Raw genomic sequence first — 22,273 nt, forward strand, 5'->3', positions numbered from 1 at the left:
TTACAAATATTATCTTATTTTTATATATGTAGTCAACTAGTCAGCCAGCTCTAGACTCTTTCAGACTCAGGTTTAAATTGTGGGAATATTCATGGCTAATTTACTTCTCTGTGTCACTTATGTCCTCTCCTTGTAAGAAAGCTGGGAATTTGCACATTTAACTCACATCTAGATATTTAGCTGTTCACCATGAGTCTTTCCTTATGCCAGAATCAGCGGTTAAACAGTGTCAACACTTTATCAGAATAAAAATGAAAACTATAGTAACAGAAAGAAAACATTATTAGTGAACATTTCCCAAAGGAGCATCTATCATCTGATCTTCCTTATTCCCAAAAGAGTTGGGAAAAGAGCCCTAAAATACTGATGTCTCTCATAGGGAACTTATGGGCATAGCCTTCCTCTGAAGCCAGAATGAGGTGGCAGGGGATTTTAGTACTGGAAGCCTTTGCAGTTCTGTCAGAAAACTGTTCTGTCCATAACAGCAGCTCATCTCTCTGGCTCTTGGTTACTGCCTTCTCCAAGAATTTCCCAGCTGGCCTTGGCTTAGGCACTACTCACTGTTTGTACAAATGCTGTTATCTCCATTCCACCCTGGATTATTTCTCCTTTTAAGTATCCAGAATTGGGTCGAACTGTTCTGTTTCTATTTTTCCAAAATGTTCCTTATTCAATCGACCACTGTGCCATGGCAACCAAATTTTGCGATGAATGGAGTCTTTGGTCTCCTCAAGTGAGCATTTGTACTCTATGCCCAAGTATTCTTGGATTTACGTATTTTTCACTATCCCTACAATATCAATCAGTTAGTCAACAAACATTTATTAAGAACCTATTATTACAAATACCCAAATTAACTACAAAGGATATAAGAAAGAAGAAGCTGTCTGCATCGTGGAAAAGAACTAATAAATAGAAATATGCATAGAATTATTTTATATTAAAAAATAAAGTTACATGATAACTTTATCGTGTATTTAAAAAGAATAGCAAGTTGTACATGAAAGATTTGCAGTTTCATATACAATCACCTTTTTTTTCCCTATTCTACTATGTTATGGAAATTCTTGTTTTATTTCTTAAGTTCAGAATAAATAAAAGTTAAAAAAAAAGATTTTATCTGCCATGCATTCTGCTAAGTGCTGTGAATACACAGGGTAAATAAGAAACAATCAACAGAAGAAAAGGGGAATCAAGGGAGGATCAGGAGAGGCTTCTTAGAAAATATAAAATTTTAGTTGGGACCTAAAGAAGTGAGGAAATCTAGGAGATGGATAAGGATAGATAGCATTGCAGGAATGGGAGACAGGCAGTTAAAATGCCTGGAGTCAAGACATGTCTTGTTCAAGGAACAACAGTACCACTGGATCACAAAGTACATGAGGTAGGACAAAGGGAAGGTGTAAAAAGACGGGAAGGGTAGGACAGGGCAAAGATATGAATGGCTTTGATTGCCAAACAGAAAAATATATTTGATCTTGAAGTGACAAGGAGTTAATGGAGTTTTTCAATTTAGGATCTGACATGGTCAGACCTGTATTTTAAGAAAATCAATTTGATTGCTGAGTGAAAATTTGACTTTACTACAGTTCATGGGGTATTCAGGGAGGACTAGTATCCCTGGGTGAGGGTTTGCCAAGCCTTTTTCAGGGCTACTCATTCACCTTTGGTGTCCACTTGACACCCAGTTCTCACTAAGAAGCTATAGCATGTGCAGTGGCTACATCCCAGTAAAACAATCTCAGCAGAGAGGTTAACTAGATTGAGGGTAACTGATGGGCCTCAAACCTGGTGGTGAGTTAGAGGGGGATATCTACTCTGACCGATGTGAAAACTTTCATTTCAACAGTCCATGAAGACAGTAGAAACAGTGGCTGTGGAGTTCTTGGAGGTTGGTCAAACATCAAAGACACCAAGGTCATCCAGATGACCATGGATGCACTCATCCAGAACCATAGTCAGTCATCTTGACTTTTGTCTTGCTACTGGGCAGGATATACTCCAAAAGGGAGGGTGAGGCTGATGACTGCACAGCTCTGCCTCACTTAAATCCAATTAATGTCCAAGTTAAAAGTGATCACCTGATATTTTACTATTGTATTATTTTTTATTCAATAATTTTATCATTGCATCATTTTAGTATTCAACTATTTTACTATTTTGTTAAGTTACAGTGTTACTATTTTACCTACCTCAAAGTCCTGTGGTGATGAGCTAGTGATGAAGGAGCAGATGCAGATACATTGGGAGCTGTAGTCCCAATCCTGTGGCCCACGCTGTAGGGTTGTCTTCTTACTGGACTAAAGTGATAGTGGTGTTTTGTAGCCCTCTGAGTATCTGAGCAGCCTTCTTAGGGACTGAACTGTTCACCTCTTGGCTTGAGGAAAGGGTTAGAAAAGGTGTCCTAAAAATGGTCTGCTCTGCCTAATCCTGATCTGTTTACCATAGCAGGTGGAGATCATATCCTGTGGTCAAAACAAAATAACACGTACCCCCCAAAAAAAACTTTTTGTGAAGATGATTCCATTAACCATTGGAACATGGAATGTGTGTACACTTATGGACAGCAAGAAATCCAGTAGACCTGAAAGATGAACAGCTCTTGTAAGAGAAATCAGCAGGTGTTTCATCTAAATATCAGTCCTGACAAGCCCTGGCAAATGAAGGCCAGTTTACCGAAGCTGGAGCTGGATACACGTTTTTCTGGAGTGGCTGCAGTGATGAAGAGCATTATGAAGCTGGCATGGGTTTCACAATCAAATTTAATCTAGTCGACATGCTTTTATGCCTCCCCAAAGGAGTAAACAGGCTCATGACAAATGTGATTGCTACTTGCAGGAAAGCTTTATCTGTGTATATGCTCCCACCACAATGAATCCTTATGAGGTCAAAGAAAAAATTTATACCTGGAGACCCTCATCATCAATGTGCCAGAAGAGGATAAGCTTGTAATTCCAGATGACTTTAATGCCAGAGTGGTTACAAACTGTCAGAAGTGGCAGGGAGTCTTGGGGGGAATGAAGTTGGAAATAGCCACAACCAATAGTCCCTTACTTTTGAAGATTTGTGAGTCTTATTACCAACACTGTTTTCCATTTACCTAAATGAAACAAAATTTCATAGATACACCCTCACAGCAAACATTGGCATTTAATAAATAAGACAGGAGGTGAGAGTGACAAAGGTGATGTATGGCACAGAGTGCTGGACCAATCACAGACATATCCTCTCTAAGCTAACATTTGCATCAAAAAAAAAAGTGGCAGCCCCAATGCATGATGACTATCAGAAGATTTAATGTCGGTATATTAGAATGCTTCACCATGTGTAAGTAGTTTGATACTAACTTGGAGAGAAAGCTGAATCAACACACTATTGGTAGTAGTGGAGCAGAGAAAGAGTGAGTAGCTTTCAGAGATTTGGTGTACAGCACCACATGTAATCTTCTTGGCCAGTACACTTACAAACATCAAGATTGGTTTGATGAAAATGATGAGGAAACTCAGAAGTTATTAAATGAGAAATGAGAACTCTGCAAGGTTTACCAGCAGGACAGCTTGCCTGTATCTAAGAAGGCAGTGTCTAACTTCATAAAAAGCAAAGGGCAAGCAAAGCTTAGAGAGATGCAGGGCTCTTGACTCAGTAAGAAGGCAGCTAAAATTCAGCTTTACACTAATAGTAACAATCCAAAGCGCTTTTATGATGTCCTAAAGGCTATTTATGGGCCAAATATATTTGGTGCAGCTCAACTACTCAGTGCTGATGGTGCCACACTGTTAGCATAAAGATATGATCCTGGAGAGGTGGGCTTAATACTTCCATAGTGTTCTCAACAGACCATTATCAAAAAACATGGAAGCCACTGACTGTTTACCTCAGACTGAAGTTAATCCTTCTCTACCTAAATTTCCAACTGGAGAAGTTTTGGCTGCCATTAGGCTTGTCTTGTGAGGCAAAGTGCTTGGTGCTGATTTTGAAGGCAAGGGGTCCACTGCTCATACACAATGTGACTGAAATTTTCTTGGTTATATGGCAAGAAGAGGTTATTCCCCCAAAAAATCAAGGATGTCTCCATTGTCCATCTGTATAAAGGAAAAGGGAATAGGTTGTCTTGTGACAACCATTGGGAGGTCTCTCTCTTAGTCATTGCCAGCAAGATTTTTGTAAGAGTCTTCCTTAACTGTCTGATGCTTCACCAGGAATATGGTCATCTACTTGAGAGCCAGTATGACTTCACAAAGGGTGGAGAAATGGTTAATATGGTGTCTGCTGCCTGACAACTTAGGAGAACTGCTAAGAGCAGAACACAGGTTTGTACACAATGTTCACTGATCTGGCCAGGGTCTTTGATACTGTCAGTCATGAGGAATTGTGGAAGGTTGTGGGAAAATCTGGTTGCCTAGAATAGTACATCAGTATCATACACTTTTATGATGGCATGCTTACATGGGTTATATATATGATGCTCTTGTGCTTTCCCAGTCACCAATGGAGGTGAGGCAGGGCTGTGTGCTTGCTCCCAAGCCTTTTAACATGATGTTTTCAGCAATGTTGTCAAATGCCTTCAGTGAGGGTGAAAATTACATTAAGGTCAATTACAATACTGACTGTAAGTTATTTTACTTGAAAATACTCCACACCAAGACTAAGGTGGAGGGAGAGTTGGTACGTAGCTTGTTGTTCTCAGGTTATTGTGTACCTAATGCCGCCTCCTTGGCCAGGTGCAACAAAGTGTGGATCAATTCTCTGCTGCTTGTGCTAATTTTGGCCTAACAATTAACACCAAGAAAACAGAGGTTCTTCACCAGACAGCACTGCACCATCCATACATAGAACCATTGGTCACAGAAAATGGAGAAATTTTGAATGCTGTGGACAAGCTCACCTACCTTGGCAGTATACTTTCTAGAGATGTCCACATAGGTGATGAAGTTGATGCATGCATTGCCAGAGCTAGCTCAGCATTTAGGAGACTTTGAAAGAATGTGTTTGAGTGAAGAGGAATTAGCCTGCCTAACAAATGAAGGTATACAGAGCCATTATGTCGACCAGATTGTCACAGGGGTCCATCACACAAACACACATACATACTCACATACACATACAGACAAACACATACACACACAAAAAAAATTAAGAACTCCTGTTTTAGATAATCTTTGAAATCCTTTCTGGATTTGAGGGTATTTAATTCTGTGGCAATAGCATCAATTCAATTCAACAACGATATAATAATAGTAACTCATAGTAAAGTACAGTGTGAAATAATTTAATATAGATGTATATACATACATGTGTGTGCATTCATTGAACTGAATTAAATTGAAATGAATTAAACAGTTTTATCACCAAGTGTAGGACAATTTGGTCAAATATATATAGTAATAGGTTTCTTACTCCTTGGCTCTCTTCCATGCCTCAGTGGCAGTATCTGTGCAGACATCACTCACATAGGTGTGTCTCTGAAGACTTTAGACTTTGGGGAAAAATATGATTTACTGAGTACATGTTCTTTCATCTCAAATTATGGAAATTCCTATTTTCCCTAATATAATGATATCCAGAAAGGAAAAGGTTCTTAAGATAAAGCTTTTGTTTCTGAAAGTGGTAATAATTTTTGCTGTTCCAAAAGGCATACATCATCTTCAAAATAAGAAATGCTTTAGGATCAAATCATTGTTCCTCCTGTTTCATTGCTTCAGAATTGGAATATTAACAAAACGTTTTTAAAAAATCTAGATGTCATGTTTCAATATTGATTATATTCTACTTCCCAATGTATTTCTCTCATGTGGATGAAGAGTATAGTGTGTATTTCTGTCATCTGAAAAGGCTGACATTCATCAACCTAGAGGTTTTTTAGACATATCAAGAATTGCATAAATAGTGTATATGTGCCAGGCATATCCTATTTTCTGATTCAAATACAAAACTTTGGTTACCATTTTGTCCTGTAAAATGATGGTTTGTCCCACATTCATTTTGGTGGCTGTCAGTAGCATAGATCTACCACCAAGTTAAGGTACTTGAATTCCATTCACCTCTTTAGGGGGCAAGCAAACCTCCCAACCACAGCACTTCCTGTGGCTGGGTAAAGAAATGTTCCTCCTCCATTCATTACTCTTTCTAATTCCAGTCACCATCATCATCCTATTCCCTCAAACTGTGATGCTCAGAGAAGCCTGCTGCCCTTTCCCCTACCCCAAATACTGGGTACACCAAGGAAGGAGGACCCAGGCTAACAGCTACTGTGTTAACCCTGCTCCAATAGGAAAAGGTCTATGTCCTTGATACATTAATGATAAAATTGCTAATTTTGTTGCCCCTTTCAGCCAGTTCCCCCCAAAAAAAAAAAAAAAAAACTAAACCAAAACAAGATTGACATAGCAAAAAAACAGAATTTCTTGGGAAGATGAGAGGCACATATCAACAGCTGACATTTAGCTAATGTTTTAAGGTTTCCAGAACACTTGGCTCACTACAATTCTAGATGAAAGGTAATCTTGTTTTATTTGTGAAGCTTTAAGATTTTAAATGAAAATAGCCATATGTATCTGAAATTTGAACTCTAGATTCTCCAAATCTAGGCACACTTAAAACATCCCACTGTATTGCTCTTGACCATTACATTACAAGCTTTTTTATTCTGCTCAGCCTACTTTTTGACTCTTGATGAATATATATCAGTCTCAGCTTGGGGATCTCCTCAGCTCCTATAGATTCAATATTTATCTCTATGCAGATAATTCTCACTACTGTATTTCCTATAGCAATCTCTCTCCTGAACATCAGCCGCACATTACTAATTGCCATTTGGACATTTCAAACTGGAAAACTGGAAGTATCTCAAATTCGACATATCCAGAACAGAATTACCTTTGCAATAGAACCCTCTCCTCTTCCCAACTCTCCTATTACTGTAGAGGCACAAATATCCTCTTAATCACTGAGGCTTATCATATCACTATCTACTTTTCAGTAGATTCTGAACTCAACATCTGCTCTTAATTTATTCTCAAGCCACATATGTTGGTGCAACATTTGTCATTAATGTTCCTTTCTCTCCACTCAGTCATCACTGTGGTCCATGACCTCATCACTTCTCACTTAAACTATTGCAGTAGTGGTTTTATTAGTTAGTCTGTATGCATCATAGCTCTTCCCATTCCAATCCATCCTCCAGTCAGATGCTGGTGATTCTCTTAAAGCATAGATCTGACAATGGCAAACACTTAATCAGTCAACTCTACTTATTCTCTATTACCTCAAATATAAAATCCTTTATTTTACTTTTAACACTCTTTACAATCTGCCCCCTCCCATTTTCCCCAGTCTTTTTACATTGTGTTTCCCTTTGCAATATGAAGGTAGTACCACTGATTTACTTGCTGTTCCTCTCCCATATCTCAAATCTGTTCTTTTCACTAACCGTTCTCTGTGCTTAGAACGCTATTCCTTTTCCATCCTGGCAGCTTGGATTTCCAGACTTCCTCCAGTATTCAGCTCTAATATCATCTTGTTCCAGAAGTCTTTCCCATTCTCTCCCCCACACCCAACCCCACCACACACCACATACTACTGATGCTTCCCTTTTCAGATTACCTTTCATTTACTCTGTATATATCTTGTATGGAGATAGCTATTTGCATGTTGCAACCATGAGAATGCAGCCTTATTCAAAGCAGGGGCCATAGCATTGTTTTTCTTTGTATTTCCAATGGTTATCACAATGTCTTGAACAGAAGTAAGTGTTAAATACTTTTGATTGCCTGACATGTACAGACTTCAGTGGGATTGATTAGCTCTTTCCTTTTTATTCAAACACTTTGGCTTTGGAGTACCAATTTTTCTTGGCTTTTCAGTTGGGTGTCTATATTGAGGCTAGACCTGTTGATTAGAGCTTTGATGACCTTTGTGTAACAATTAACTGGAATGTCTTGTACTTTTTTTCTTCATAGTGGTCTCCTGTAATTGTCCTTCCCAATCACTCCAATTGGAAGTGTATTTTGCCTTCTCTTCTTGTTCTTCAGTCATTAAGTTGTATAAGACTCTTTTTATAAGCCTCTTTATGAGGCTTCTCTGGCAAAGCTGCTGAAATAGTTTGCCAGTTCCTTCACTAGTGCACCATCTTTTGTCAGAAATGTCCCCTACCTGTCCATCCTGGGTAATCCTGCATAGTGTAGTTCATAATTTCATTGAGTTAAACAAACTCCTCTGCCAGAAGTCAGTGATCCAGGAGGAGTTTTCCATCTCTGGAATCCTGCTATTGTACCAGTGGTGGGGTGGGGCAGTAAGATTATCTGGATTAATTAATGAATTAAAATTGGTATTTAAATACTGCCTTAATTGAATGAAGATATATAAAGTGTTTCAAAAGCCTTTAAGTCAGCTTTTATTGCAATTGTTAGCTTTTCACTTTCAAATATCATTTCCTCAAGTAGACTGTTGACTTCTTGTGGATGTAGGAAAAATTACCTTGTACTTCTTTTTTATCCTCCAATAGATTCACTTGGCATGTATGAAAATTGACTACACTTTAAATATTTATTCATTCATTCAACAAACTTCTTTTAAGCACCTACTAAATATGAAACATTTTGCTAGGCACTGGGAATATTAAGATAAAAACCAAAAGGTCTCTGCCTTCAGGGAGCTTACAATCTAAATTCTTAGTTGAATATATAGCAGAGGAATTGCTCCACAATTTTTACTGATGCCAGACCTGACCTTCATTGTCTTGTGCTGCTTGAAGCCACAGAAGCTTGTGCGAGGCATGAAAGGTAGAGCCCACTTGCACAGTTCTAGGACACTGAAAGATTTTGAACCCTCAGGTAATTTAATTTGGGAAACTTTCCAGTATAGTTATATGAATAGCTGGTATGAAGATAGTGGGCCCCTACTCAGTCCTTCTCCTCCACCCATCACATTGTCTTTGGTCCTCTTTGAGAACAACAGACAAACAGGTGAACATTGATATTTACATAGCATGTAAATTTTTACAAAGCACTTTACATATAGTATCTCATATGAACCTTAGAATGATTGAGATAAGTTTTTTGCTTTATATTTTGCTCTGAACCTTTGATTGCATTAGTATAGGGATTTCTGAAATGTGAAGATTTCCTCAACTAATGTAGATCTATAACTACTCTGTAATTTAGAGGAGTTTCCTAGTGCAAGAGTAAGTGTTAGAGAGTTACCTGGGGTACTGAAAAATTAAGTGACTTGCTCATATTCCTGTAACTAGTATGCATCAGAAGCAGAACTTGAACCCAAAATTTTCTGACTTCAAGCAAAACATTCCCTCTCCACTCATGCTGCTTCTTGTAAGGTAGGTGCTAGAGATACTATCATCTCCATTTTACAGATGAGGAAACAGAATCTTAAAGACATTGAATGATTTGCCTATGGTAAAAAAAAAACCAGTAAGTTTGAGGCAGGATTGGAACCCTGGTCTTCTTGACTCCAATCCCATGATTCCAAATTGGAGTTCTGAAACTCAGTGAGAAAAAGTGATGGAAATGATGTCAGGAAGTCCTGAATTCAAATCCCGCTCCTCACACTTTGCAGCTACTTAAGTGTTCCCACAGTATCTGTTTTATTTCTTTTAGATCATAGCTAGAGCTGCTGACATAACAGGTCTTGACTTTTGAGGCCACTAATGTGATCAGTCCCAGCTACTGAAATTTGTTTTATTTACTTGCCAATATAGGTTCTAAGACTTATGTAACAAAATACCGTGACAGTCCTCAATAGTCTTTACAAGATCCTTTACTCAAACATGGAATTTTGTAAATAATAAATCTGAATGTAATATATACATTAAAATTCTACCTAGGAAAAATGTCTTCCCATTAACCCCTGACTAATACACTCCAGTGTCTTCATGTGTATCATAAAACATAATAAAATGGATAATGGACATATTTTCCTTAGCAATATTGCTATAATTTAAATTATCATATAATGACATGAATAAGTGTTTTTCTAAACTTGGAAAAAATGGTAAAGAGTCAGGTTATAGCTCAACAAAAGTAGCTACTGCATTATTTAAAAGAAGAATTAATGAATCATTCTCACTACTGTGTAATCATTTCTCCACATCTGTGTTTTATTTGAATTATTCTTTGGTATTTCCAGAAAAAAAAACCCAGTAGACTTGACATGCTGTAAGCATAGCTAGCCATTTCAACAGCTACATGAAAGACTTATTTGCACATAATTACTGTTTCAAGATAATTGCTTTGATCTTAATATTGCAAGGCTCTAGAAGGTAGCCCTCTTTTTTTTTCTCCTGAAATTTTAAGTGAGCCATTAATAAGCTAGGCAGTCAATCTAAAGGTAGAAATATCCCCTTCTCTCCTGAAGTATAATCTTACACAGATACCAGTGGGAGTGGAGAGAGAAAAGAAGAATCTTCAAAATTGACAACCTAGTCCAATGAGAAATAGAGTTACTGCCCAACAAAGAAAAACAAAATGGATGTAGAATCCATGTATCTTATCTTAAGGCACATTTCATTCCATATATGTCTAAATGGAATACTAAATGAATATCTGAAAAAAAAATCAAGTGAACTCAATCTAAAGAAAGGCATTTTCTGAACACATTAAAAAACAAAGGGAAACCTATTGCAATAAAGTTACCCAGTGTGGATTTCAGATTTTGAAGCCTGGATGAATTTAATTTATTTGAGATACATTTGCAGTTAACCCTTTCCCACCTCATCCTTTTTATTCTATAACAAACAGAGTAAGAATACTTATGTAAATGTTTCTATATATACATACATAAATGCACCTATATGTGTATGTGTGCATACACATGTTTAGAAATACTTCCTATAGGAAGTGAAACTTGACCTGAGTCTTTTTTTAATTAATTAATTTTGATTTATTAAGAATCACTTACATATGCTTTAGAGTTTAAAATTTTCCTCCCCTTTCCTCCCCACCACCCTCCCCAAGACAGCACACCATCTGATATAAGCTGTACATATACATTCCTATTAAACATATTTTCACATTAGTGATGCTGTAAGTAAGAATTATTATCAGTAGGAGGAACCACCAGAAAGAGGAAACAAAACACAACAGAAGAAAAAAAATAGCAATTAATATGTTTCAATCAGCATTGAAACTCCATAGTTCTTTCTTTGGATGTGGATAGCATTTTACATCATGAGGCATTTGGAGATGTCTTAGATACTTGTATTGCTGGAAAGGGTTAAGTTTATCAATATTAGTCATTGAACAATGTGGCTGTTATTGTGTACAACATTCTCTTGGTTCTGCTCATTTCACTGAGCATCAGACCATACAAGTCTTTCCAGGTTTTTCTGAAGTCAGCCTGTTCATCATTTCTTATAACACAATACTATTCCATTACATTCATATACCACAACTTGTTAAGCCATGTCCCAACTGATGGACATCCTCTCAATTTCCAATTTTAACCCACAAAAAGAGCTGCTATAAATACTTTTGTACGTGTGGGTCCTTTCCCATTTCTTTGATCTCTTAGGGATAGAGCCCAGAAGTGCTATTGTTGGGTCAAAGGGTATGCACATTTTTATAGCCCTTTGGGCATAGTTCTAAATTGCTCTCCAAAATGTTTGGATCAATTCACAACTCCACCAACAATGCATTAGTAGTGTTCCAATTTTGTCACATCTTCTCCAACATTTATCATTTTATTGTTTTGTCATGTTGGCCAATCTGATATGTGTGATGTGGTACCTCAGAGTTGTTTTGATTTGCATTTCTCTAATCAATAGTGATTTAGAGCATTTTTTTTGCAAGGCAATTGGGGTTAAGTGACTTGCCCAGGGTCACACAGCTAGTAAGTGTCAAGTGTTTGGTCTGACACCAGATTTGAACTCAGGTCCTCCTGACTCCAGGGCTGGTGCTTTATCCAGTATGCCACCTAGCTGCCCCTAGAGCATTTTTCCATATGACTATAGATGGCTTTAATTTCTTCATCTGAGAATTGCCTGTTCATATCCTTTGACGATTTATCAATTGGGGAATGACTTGTATTTTTATAAATTTGACTTAATTCTCTATATATTTTAGAAATGAGGCCCTATCAGAGAGACTGGTTGTAAAAATTCTTTCTCAAATTTCTACTTCCCTTCTAATCTTGGTTGCATTTGGCTTTATTTGTGCAAAACCTTTTCAATTTAATGTAATCAAAGTTAACCATTTTGCTGTTTGTAATGTTCTCTATCTCCTGTTTGGTCATGAATTCTTCTGTTCTCCATGAATCTGATAGGTAAATTATTCCTTGCTCTCCCAGTTTGCTTACAGTATCAGCCTTTATATCTAAATCATGAACCCATTTTGACTTTATTTTGGTATATGGTATGAGATTTTGATCAATGCCTAGTTTATGACATACTCTTTTTCAGTTTTCCCAGAAGTTTTTTTTCAAAGAGTGGGTTCCCATTCCAGAAGCTGAGGTTCCACATGTGGGTTTGTTGACAATGTTGTCCTCTTCAGAATTTCTGCCTTGATCTTCACTGTTCTTATAATATGAATCTATGGTACGTTTCTTTTACTCATGGTGTTTCTCTATTCCCTGGCCTTTAAAGAGATTGAGCTCTCCTGCTGGGGAGCAAAGGTCACCAACCCAAGCTTCTTGTGTTGGGAGCCTAGGTCTTGGTCACTGGCTTTGTGTGCTGGGGCCTCTGATGTTGGGAATTGGAGGCTGTATGATTCTGGCAGCTTACCTGGTGTAGGGCTGGAATCAACAAGGCTGGAACTCTAGGGCAACTCTAGGTTGCCTGCTTTTACTTTCCTTTCACTTTCTTCAGCTCCTTTCAAATGGATGTTGCAGGGTGTTTATGCACCTGGGGACCTTTGTAGTGCTGCTTCCCTTATTTTTGCTGAGGCACTGGGAGCCCTGGTTTCTGTAGAATGCCAAGGCACCTGGTGGTTTTCTTAGCTGGTTTCCACAGCTTCCCCAGCCCTCACTGAGGCATTTGGTGGTCCAGGTGTTGGTGGTTGCCTGCTCCACCACCTGGGTTTCAGGATCTCATCCTGGTGTATTAAAGTGGGGCTTATCGCTAGCTTCCATACTGCTCCCCTTCCACCAGGGCAAGAAGGGCCTTTCCCGTTAATACCTTAAGCTACCTTGGCTATTGGACTGCTGCTCCCTATCTTTCTTCTGCTTCAGCTTTTCCAGGGTTTTTCCTGGGGTGATATTTTCTGGGCTTTCAGAGGTTGATAGGGGAGGGTGAGAGAGACTACCTTTTTATTCAGCCTTCTTGAATCCCCTTGACCCGACTCTTAAAGGAAGTGTAACATTCTTAGAGGCAGACATGAAGAAATGAGGCATTCCTGGCAAGCAATACCATCTATATAAAGACACAGAGGCAGGAGATAAGTGCTGAGTTTAGGGAATAGCTGTTTGACTAGAACATAAAAGAATCTGTGAAGGAGATATTAATTCATCAATTATCCTGAGAAGCTAGGCTGGAGGCAGATTATGAATAAAAATGCTTCTAATAAGAGAAACTTTTTAGACTCTGAGGCTTGCAAATTAATTACTTGGCTTATATTGGCAATGAACATTTGCTTATTTGTATTTTAAACATTGATTCCCAAATAATTGCCAATAAAATTTGATTGCCATGTCTCGTTCAGTTTTAGAGATGTAAAAATCAGTACCAGCAGGGAACAAGTTCCTGCCATTCTAGAAAGTCCTTTAGCAAGAGACTTGACAAAGAGTGATGGATTTATTTGGTCACAAAAACTGACAAAGCCCTTCTAATATGGCATTGAGTGGCTGTGATCTGCTTTACTTAAGTGACTCACCATATTGTGGGCATGTAACTTTTGAAGAATTATTCAAAATCAATGCAAATGTAAAGACTTGAGTAGTGAATGAATTAAAAAGCATTTACTAAGTGCTTACTATAGGTCAAATAATGTGCAAGGGAGATGAGGTGAAATTATCTATCATCTATCTATTTATCTCTCTATTTATCTATCTATCTATCTATCTATCTATCTATCTATCTATCTATCTATCTATCTATCTTCCCTGCATCCCAGGGAAGGAGGGAATATGAGATAATAGAAGATAGGAGCATCTTAGGATTGGGGGAGAAGCCCAGATAATTTTGGAATTTCTAGGAGAGGAGGACAGAGGTACTCTGGAGTGTGGACATGCATCAACAACCAGGAGATTGTAAGTGGAAGGCACTACTATGAATTGAATATAATCATTGAATATAATTATGGACAGTGGAAGCCTTGGCTAGCTCACTGACCTGTTTAAGGAATTAGAATTTTGCTGTTAGTCTATTACTACTATTGGGACCTGATGAGTTTGTGCCACATTCCACATCCCCTCCATCCTTTGCCTCATTACTGTCCTCACATCCTTTAGTATTTTTTGCTAATTTTATTTACTATCTATAATTTAATATTGGATTTTGTCTCCAGATAAAGATGACTGATTTTTCACTAAATACTGAATGAGTGTTAGCTTTACAAGATTAGACTCTGAAATACAGAAGGACAAAAGGGAGCCCATGGACCAATTTGTCAGAGACAACCTTAAGTCTATATTAAATGAAGCTTACTCTTTCAAACAGGTTGTTTTGTTTGCTTGTTGAGAAGAAAGGTTTTAGCTCCTAGCTAGTAGTGTCAGGAAGGTTCTGATTTTTTTTTTCCATGGCTAATCTACCTTTAACACAGTTGACTTTTTAAGCAGAATTTCAAAGACTTTAGGAAAAGTAACTCATCTTTGAGTGTCAAAATGCATAAAAGTTCAATGAATTTTTCAGTACAAGGGTTTACTTTTTTTTTCTTTTTTATAGTTTTCATGCAGGAAAGAACTTAGATGCAGTTGAAAGGTATTCTAAAATCAAAGAAGAGAATCCAACAGACACAAGGGGAGTTTCATTTTCAAGCAATTCAGCCTACAAGAAATTACACTATAATTGATCAGCTATTTTCATTTCATATTGATTTATTTGCATAATGCAAATGCCTAGGTGAACATCTGGGAGTTCTCCCTTTGACTCAGAGTTACATTAATTTTAAATAGATTTGGCACAAAGAGTTGGCAAATTGTAGAAGGGAAATATAAACTTGATTTTATCAGGATCAGGACTACTTTTCTGGTGAAGAATTTCACAGCCAGGGAGGCCATCCAGATACACTGAAATGTGTGTGTGTGTGTGTGTGTGTGTGTGTGTGTGTGTGTGTGTGTGTGTGTGTTTGTGTGTGTTTGGTACCAACTGCTGGGAACAAAATAGGTGACTTGCCCATATTCACACAGGTAAGAAATAGCAGAGCTGAGATTTGAACCTAGGTCCTTCAATTCCCAAACAGTGGGTAGATTACTGGCCCTGGTATCAGAAACACTTATCTTCCTGAGCTCAAATCTGGCCTCAGACACTAACAGTGTGATCCTGGGCAAGTCATTTAATCCTGCTCAGTTTCCTCATCTGTAAAATGAGCTGAAGAAGGATATGGCAAACCTCTTCAGTATCTTCACTAAGAAAACCCCAAAAGGGGAAATGAAGAGGCAGACATGACTGGAAAACAACAAACCAAATTTTCTTATGTATTATCCTGCCTCCAGATGGGAAAATGGAAGGAAATACGGTATTATTACACTTTAGAGTCATTTGACTGTATTCTTTTTATACTTAAGAGTTATTCACATGCATTGATGAGTATAGAGGTTTTTAAAAAATGTCTGGTATTTAATACAGGCTATCCCAAAAGTTTTAGTGAAGTTTTAAGCTTTGATAATTTCAGAAGTTTAAATACTACAAACTTACAAAAAATTGAAAAGTTAATTATTTATATTTTTAAAATATTGATGTTTCTTATTAATATTCAACATAGCCAACTTTTTTGCTCTAGTTGAATTTCAAACTCTATGAAAAATTTCATCAGCTGCTGCTCAGTGACTGAAAGGATTCCATTTGTAATCCTAGCCTTAAGATCATTCAAAGAATAAGGTTTTCATGCATACATGACAGTTTTGACAGGACCCCTAAAGAAAAAGTCAAATACAGATAGATTATGTGACTGAGGTAGTGAAGTACCCTTTATGGATCCACTGGTCTAAGAACATGCCACCCAGACAATTAAATTAAAATTAAAAGTGCATTATTCAAAATTGAAAAATTAAATGAATGTATATGAAATCTGAATAATTAAATCTTCTTTTAAAATATGTTCTTTTGGCAAGTGTTTAGCCTTTATCAGCAATTATTCCACTAATTCCACCAATAATTCCATCCAATTATTAAAGCTTAAAATTTCACTAAGACTTTTTGACATTCTGTATAATACTTTGAGGTTTGCAACGCACCATAAATACATACCAATTGGTCCTCACAGCAAGCACATAATTTCAATTTTACAAATGACAAAGGGCAAAGCAGTTGGGTGGTAATATATATATAGAGTACTGGACTTTGAGTTAGTCAGATCTGAGTTTGAATGCTGCCTTAAACATTTATACTGTATGATCCTGGGCAAACCACTAAATTCTCTGAGCCTTAATTTCCTCACTTATAAAATCAAAGTGTTGATCTTGATAACTTCCAAAGCCCCTTTCTCCTTTACATCTGTGATCTTATGTGATCATGTGAACTGTCTAGGGTCAGACATTTAGTTAGTGTCTCAGACAAGATCTGAATCTAGATCTTGTCAAGTTGGACTCCAGGTATCTGTCTACTTCGTCTTATCCAGGGGATATGCTTAGTAACACAGTGATGTTGGACAAGTAACTAAGGCCATTCCATAGTGTATGTCTTGATGGTTATCCTGGATTATTTGAGATGTTAGAAGTTATCTCTGAATAGACACATAGGAATTGCCCTAAATGATACCATATTAGACCAAATAAAGCTGCCTCCAGTCCCTATATTCTAGCTTCCTTATGGGCCTCACTGAATAGCAGGCATGTCCTGATTTGACCATAAAATTGAGCTTTAATCACAGCACAGGCCCCCAGACTCAATATCCTAACTTCCTCATATATGCCTCACTGCCTCACTAGACCAGCAGGCATGTCCATGAACTTGCCCCATTGGAACAGCAGGCTTGTCCATGTGATGGTATGCTAGCCACTGCCCCTACTTAGCCACTGCCCTCAGATTCATTCCTCATATTCCTCACAGAAATAGCAGGTGTGTCCATGCGCTCAACCACAACCATATTCATCTAATCTCAGACAGGACCACAATAGCCAGCCAATCAAAAAGCAGCACCACCAGGATGCCCAAGCAGGATGTGGACCCCAAAACAATAGAAGGAACTTTCCCTGAGTTGGTGCTTGCACAGTAATAGCAAAAGCTGTCCTCTACGTGAACTTATGACATAGAGAGGCTTATTATAATTTCATTATCATACATATATGCCTTCCCCAATGGACTTTTCTGTATTCATTGTGGGTAATCACATGCATAGTTCCACCAAGGCTGGGACTCCTCCCCTACTACCTAATCCCTTGATAAGCGCCTCCCACCTTTTTAATATTCATATTTTTGGTTGTGTAATCAGCATTTCTGCAGTATAAAATTGCCAGTTTTGTCTTCCTAAAGATACCTGTTCCTTCTTGGAATTCAGCCCACTTCTTGAGAGTTGCTACTCTCAATAAATGCCTTTGCTTGGGTTGGAGATGGTCTGAGTCTCTGAATTCTTTCTAGTCAACATGACAACATACCGTGAAATCCCAACAGATGTGCACCTAGGAAAGTAAGCTCTTGTCAAATTGACCTTGGACTTTAAACTAATTCATTGGGTTTTCAATCAGTAATATTCTAATTTGTGTAATGATGAAGAGATTATCAGGTTACTTAAAGCAATAGTAATATCTTTGGACTATTGAGAGGCAAGTCAATTACATTTCTGCTCCTTTTAAAAATGTCTACTTTTGTATTTCTATAATAGAATCACTTTTAAAATTTATGCTTGAAGTGTATCATCTAAGCCTATTGTTTTAATTGATAACATGCCAAAATTACATGGGGAAATCTACTTTCATTTCTTCTTACCTTAAGGAATTCCAGAATACATAATTTCTTAGAAATAGACCTATTCAAATTTGACAGTGTTTTGATTTCAGTAAGAGTCTGTACCATAATGGCACTGGTACATCATGATTTTTTGGTACTAAATCACACTTGTTTACTGACATGCAAAAAAAACATTCTAATATAATTATTGTAATAAACTCCCAGGAGCTATTCTTATTGTATTTCTTCCTTATAAGCCTTTAAAATGATACATGTGGGGCAGCTAGGTGGCACAGTGGGTAGAGCACCAGTCTTGGAGTCAGGAGGACCCTCAGTTCAAATCCAGCATCAGACCAAACATTTGACACTTACTAGCTATGTGACTCTGGGCAAGTCACTTAACCCCAATTGCCACAAAATAAAAAATTAAAAAATTAAATGATAAATGCACAAAAATAATAGTATTAAATAGCATTAAAGTGAAGACAAGGGTTCATTATAATGCAAAGTATAAAAAGTATAACTTAAAAAATGGATCATTGTGATCATAGGAAAAAAACATAAATGAAAATGACTGAACAAAGGATCTTTATAGGGATTTGAAGTGACAGGATGTTTTATCCATAACTTATAGTTATGATGTTTTTTTTCTGCTAGAATTAATTGAAATATAAGCAAATTTAGTTGGATGTACTGTTGTGCATTACTAAATTTTAATAAAAATATTTATTTGTTAAAAATTTAAAATATAAATAACATTTAAAACTAGAATCTCAAAGACTTCAGATGAATAACCCTTAGAATACTCCAATGAGTCTAGTAATTATTCTTACTCATCAGTACATAAAATATTTCACAACTAAATGTGTCCTGTTCATTCACAAATCAAGTAGTATACTCAGTCACTAGTTCACAGCAATGACAATGTCCTTGAATGGCATTGAATTAGATAAAATTATATAAAACATCAGAAATGAATCATTTAATGGTTGTTTAAAACTTATTTCTGAAAACCAATAAAAAAAAAAAACCTGGGAGTTTTATTAGACTACAAACTTTGCATAAGCCAGTAGTGTGATGTGATAATAAAAAAAAAAAAAAACTCAAGACACTTAGGTTACATTGAGAGACCCAATGCCCAGGAATGACAATATGATGATATTGCTATCTTCCACCCTGGTCAGATGAAATCTGGAATATTGGGTCCAGTTCTGCCACAGTTTAAAACAATTAATCAGTAAACACTTATTAAGCACATACTATGTGTCAGGCATAGTGCTAATGAAAGAGACAATATGCAAACAAATATATGCCAAGCAAACTCTATAGAGGATAAATAGGAAATAATTAACCGAGTGAAGGCACTAGAATGAAGAGAGGTTGGGAAAGGTTGCAGTTGTGTCCAGCTTGGTAAAGATACTAGAATGGTTTGCCATTCTTTCTCCAGCTCATTTTACAGATGAGGAAATGGAGGCAAACAAGATTGAGTGATGTACTGCAGATCCTACAACAAGTAAGTGTCTGAGGCAGGATTTGAACTCATGAAAATGAGTCTTCCTGATTCTATGCCCAGTGTTCTCTCTATCCATTGCATCACCTAGCTATCTTTGCAAAGTTTCAGGGTAAAGTGAGATTTTATTTGAGACTTAAAGGAAGATAAGGAGGTCAATAGATATAGAGGGGGAGAGAAAACATTCCAGGCATGAGTGACAGCCAGAGAAAATTGCCTGGAGGTGGGAGATGGAGTGTCTTGTTCCCAGAACTGCTAGGATGCCAGTGTCATTGGATCAAAGAAGACTGTAAGGGATTAAGATATAAGAATGCTGGAAAAGTAGGAAGGAGTTAGGTCATGATGGGCTTTGAATGACAACTGGAACATTTTGTATTTGATCCTAGTGGCATTTTTTAATAATGATGCCTGAGAAAGGTCAACAAGATAGCCAACAGCTTTGAGATTATGCCAATGAGAATCATTTGAAGGAACTACAGGTGACTATCCAGTGAAAAAGAATGCTTAACAGACACAATAGATGCCTTCAAATATTTAAAGGGTTTTCATTATATAGAAGAGATCAATGAAGCCTTCTTAGAGACAAAAGTATTTCATTTGGGATTTAAACAGATTTGACTTATTCTCCTTGGCCCCACAGAGAAGAACCAGGAATAGTCATTAAAAGCAGTAGATTGGAGCTAGATTTAAGGAAATACTTGGCCATACTAAGTATTTAATATGAACTACTAATAACTAAGTATTTACTAAGTACTTAATACTAAGTATGTAATAATTAGGCATCTAGATGGTACACTAGATAAAGCTTTTGACCTAGAGTCAGAGAGACCTGAGTTCAAACCAGGCTCAGCCACTTATTAGTTGTTTAACTCTGGGCAAGTTGCTTTACCTATAATGTGCTTCAGTTTCCTGTGCTATGAAGTAGTGATAACCATGGCACCTACATCCAAGGGTTGTTGTGAGGATCAAATGAGACAATATTCATAAATCTTATAGCACAGTGCCTGGTACAGAGTAGATGCTGAATATTTTTTTTCCATTCCTTTCAGTCCTTTCTTCTGTATGAGTCAAATGCAAAAAGGATTGTTTCAGAAGGTTATATATTTTCACAAGAATGCTGGATGACTATTTGTTTTATCTAAAAGACCTTTGAGGATTGTTCCCAATGAGAATGTGCTGTGATGCTATTTACTTGGATTCAGTTTAATTAAACATTCCAGTGAGTTTTTTGAACAGCTTTAGTTGTTGATGAGGATTTGGGAATAGAAGGCATTTATATTTGTCCCTATTACTTATACTTTCAATTTGAAACATCATGTACAATTGTATCATTCCTTATTTATTCAGTCCTTTAAAAGTATATTTGGGCTCATCTCAACGTCATTGAATATTCTGAGGTTCCCATTCTCCGTCTTAATTCCTCTGGAAAAGATCAGACAGTTTAAATTTTGGTTATATAAATCATATTTTAGAGGTAAAAAAGTACTGTAAATTTTTAAAAAATGAAACCTAGTATAAAATCAAGAAATCAGCATAACAATAAGCACTCCTCAAACCTAGGTTCACAAAGCAAAACACCTCTCCAGACATGTCTGCCAAGGAACACTGATCTATGCAAAGAACAACAGACTACAAGACATAGTGTCAGTTCAACAATCGGGTGATATGAAAAGCTCTGCTAGGGTGGATTACTGGGTGTGGAAACAAGATGACAGAAGAGAAGCACTCAGTCTAGCTCTCCCAATGTTCCCTTCCAAACAACTTTAATATAATGCCCCAAATTGAATTCTGGAATGGTAGAGACAAGAAAAGGTCAGAGTGAAATAATCTTCCAGCCCAAGACAACTTAGGAAGTTAGAAACAGATGCTTTTGACATGGGGGTGGAGGCTGGCTCAGAGCCCATATGGATGAAACTTACCTGTGGTGGGATTAATGGTGGGTACAGAAGAAACAGCAGCTTTCAGGAGTTCTCAAGCTGGATACAGTAGCAACTGGTCAGACAGACATTACAGGAGATGCAGAACCAGAGAGCTTTTTGGCAGCTCTGTTGCCTATACCCACTTTTAGGTCATGGTTCAAGGGCAGGGAAGAGCACTTTTGATCCAGAGGAAACAGAATCCTTGAGGAGCAGTATCAGTTAAATTCCCAAGGGAGCAAGGGCCCTAAGGAACATTATCACTTCTGGTTACAAGAGAGTAGTGGCCCTGAGGAGCACTATTCATTGCAATCCTAAGGGAATCAGGAGCCCTTCCTGGGTAAGGACCAGAGCACAGACCAGAAAAACAGTTACAATATCCCTTCCTAGAATGCACTACCTTGGTAGCCCTGAAAAATTCCAACTATCCATAATTTGCTCTGAAATAAGCAGGGCAAAAGCACCTGAAGCTTGGGACAGTACCTTTACCCCACCATGCCAGGAATGGAGCCCAAATTTAACAAAAAGTTCAAAATCAAGTAAGAAGGTAGAAAAATTAGCAAACAACAAAAAAGAACCTGACCATAAAAAATTACTATGATGACAGGGAAAATCAAGACACAAACCCAGACAACGACAATGAAGTCCAGACAACTACAGGAAAAGCTTCAAAGGAAAGAAAACAAGAATTCCTGGAAGTGCTAAAAGTTATTTTCAAAAGCAAATAATAGTAGTAGAGGGAAAATGAGGCAAAAAGTGAGCAAAATAAGAAAATTGTGAAAAGACAATTAATAGCTTGATAAAAGAGGCACAAAAAATACTAAAGAAAATAACTGATGGCCTAGCCATGTCAGATCT

The sequence above is a fragment of the Phascolarctos cinereus genome, unplaced genomic scaffold (assembly GCF_003287225.1).
Source record: "Phascolarctos cinereus isolate Bilbo 61053 unplaced genomic scaffold, phaCin_HiC Scaffold_9;HRSCAF=440, whole genome shotgun sequence".
Classification (NCBI taxonomy): domain Eukaryota; kingdom Metazoa; phylum Chordata; class Mammalia; order Diprotodontia; family Phascolarctidae; genus Phascolarctos; species Phascolarctos cinereus.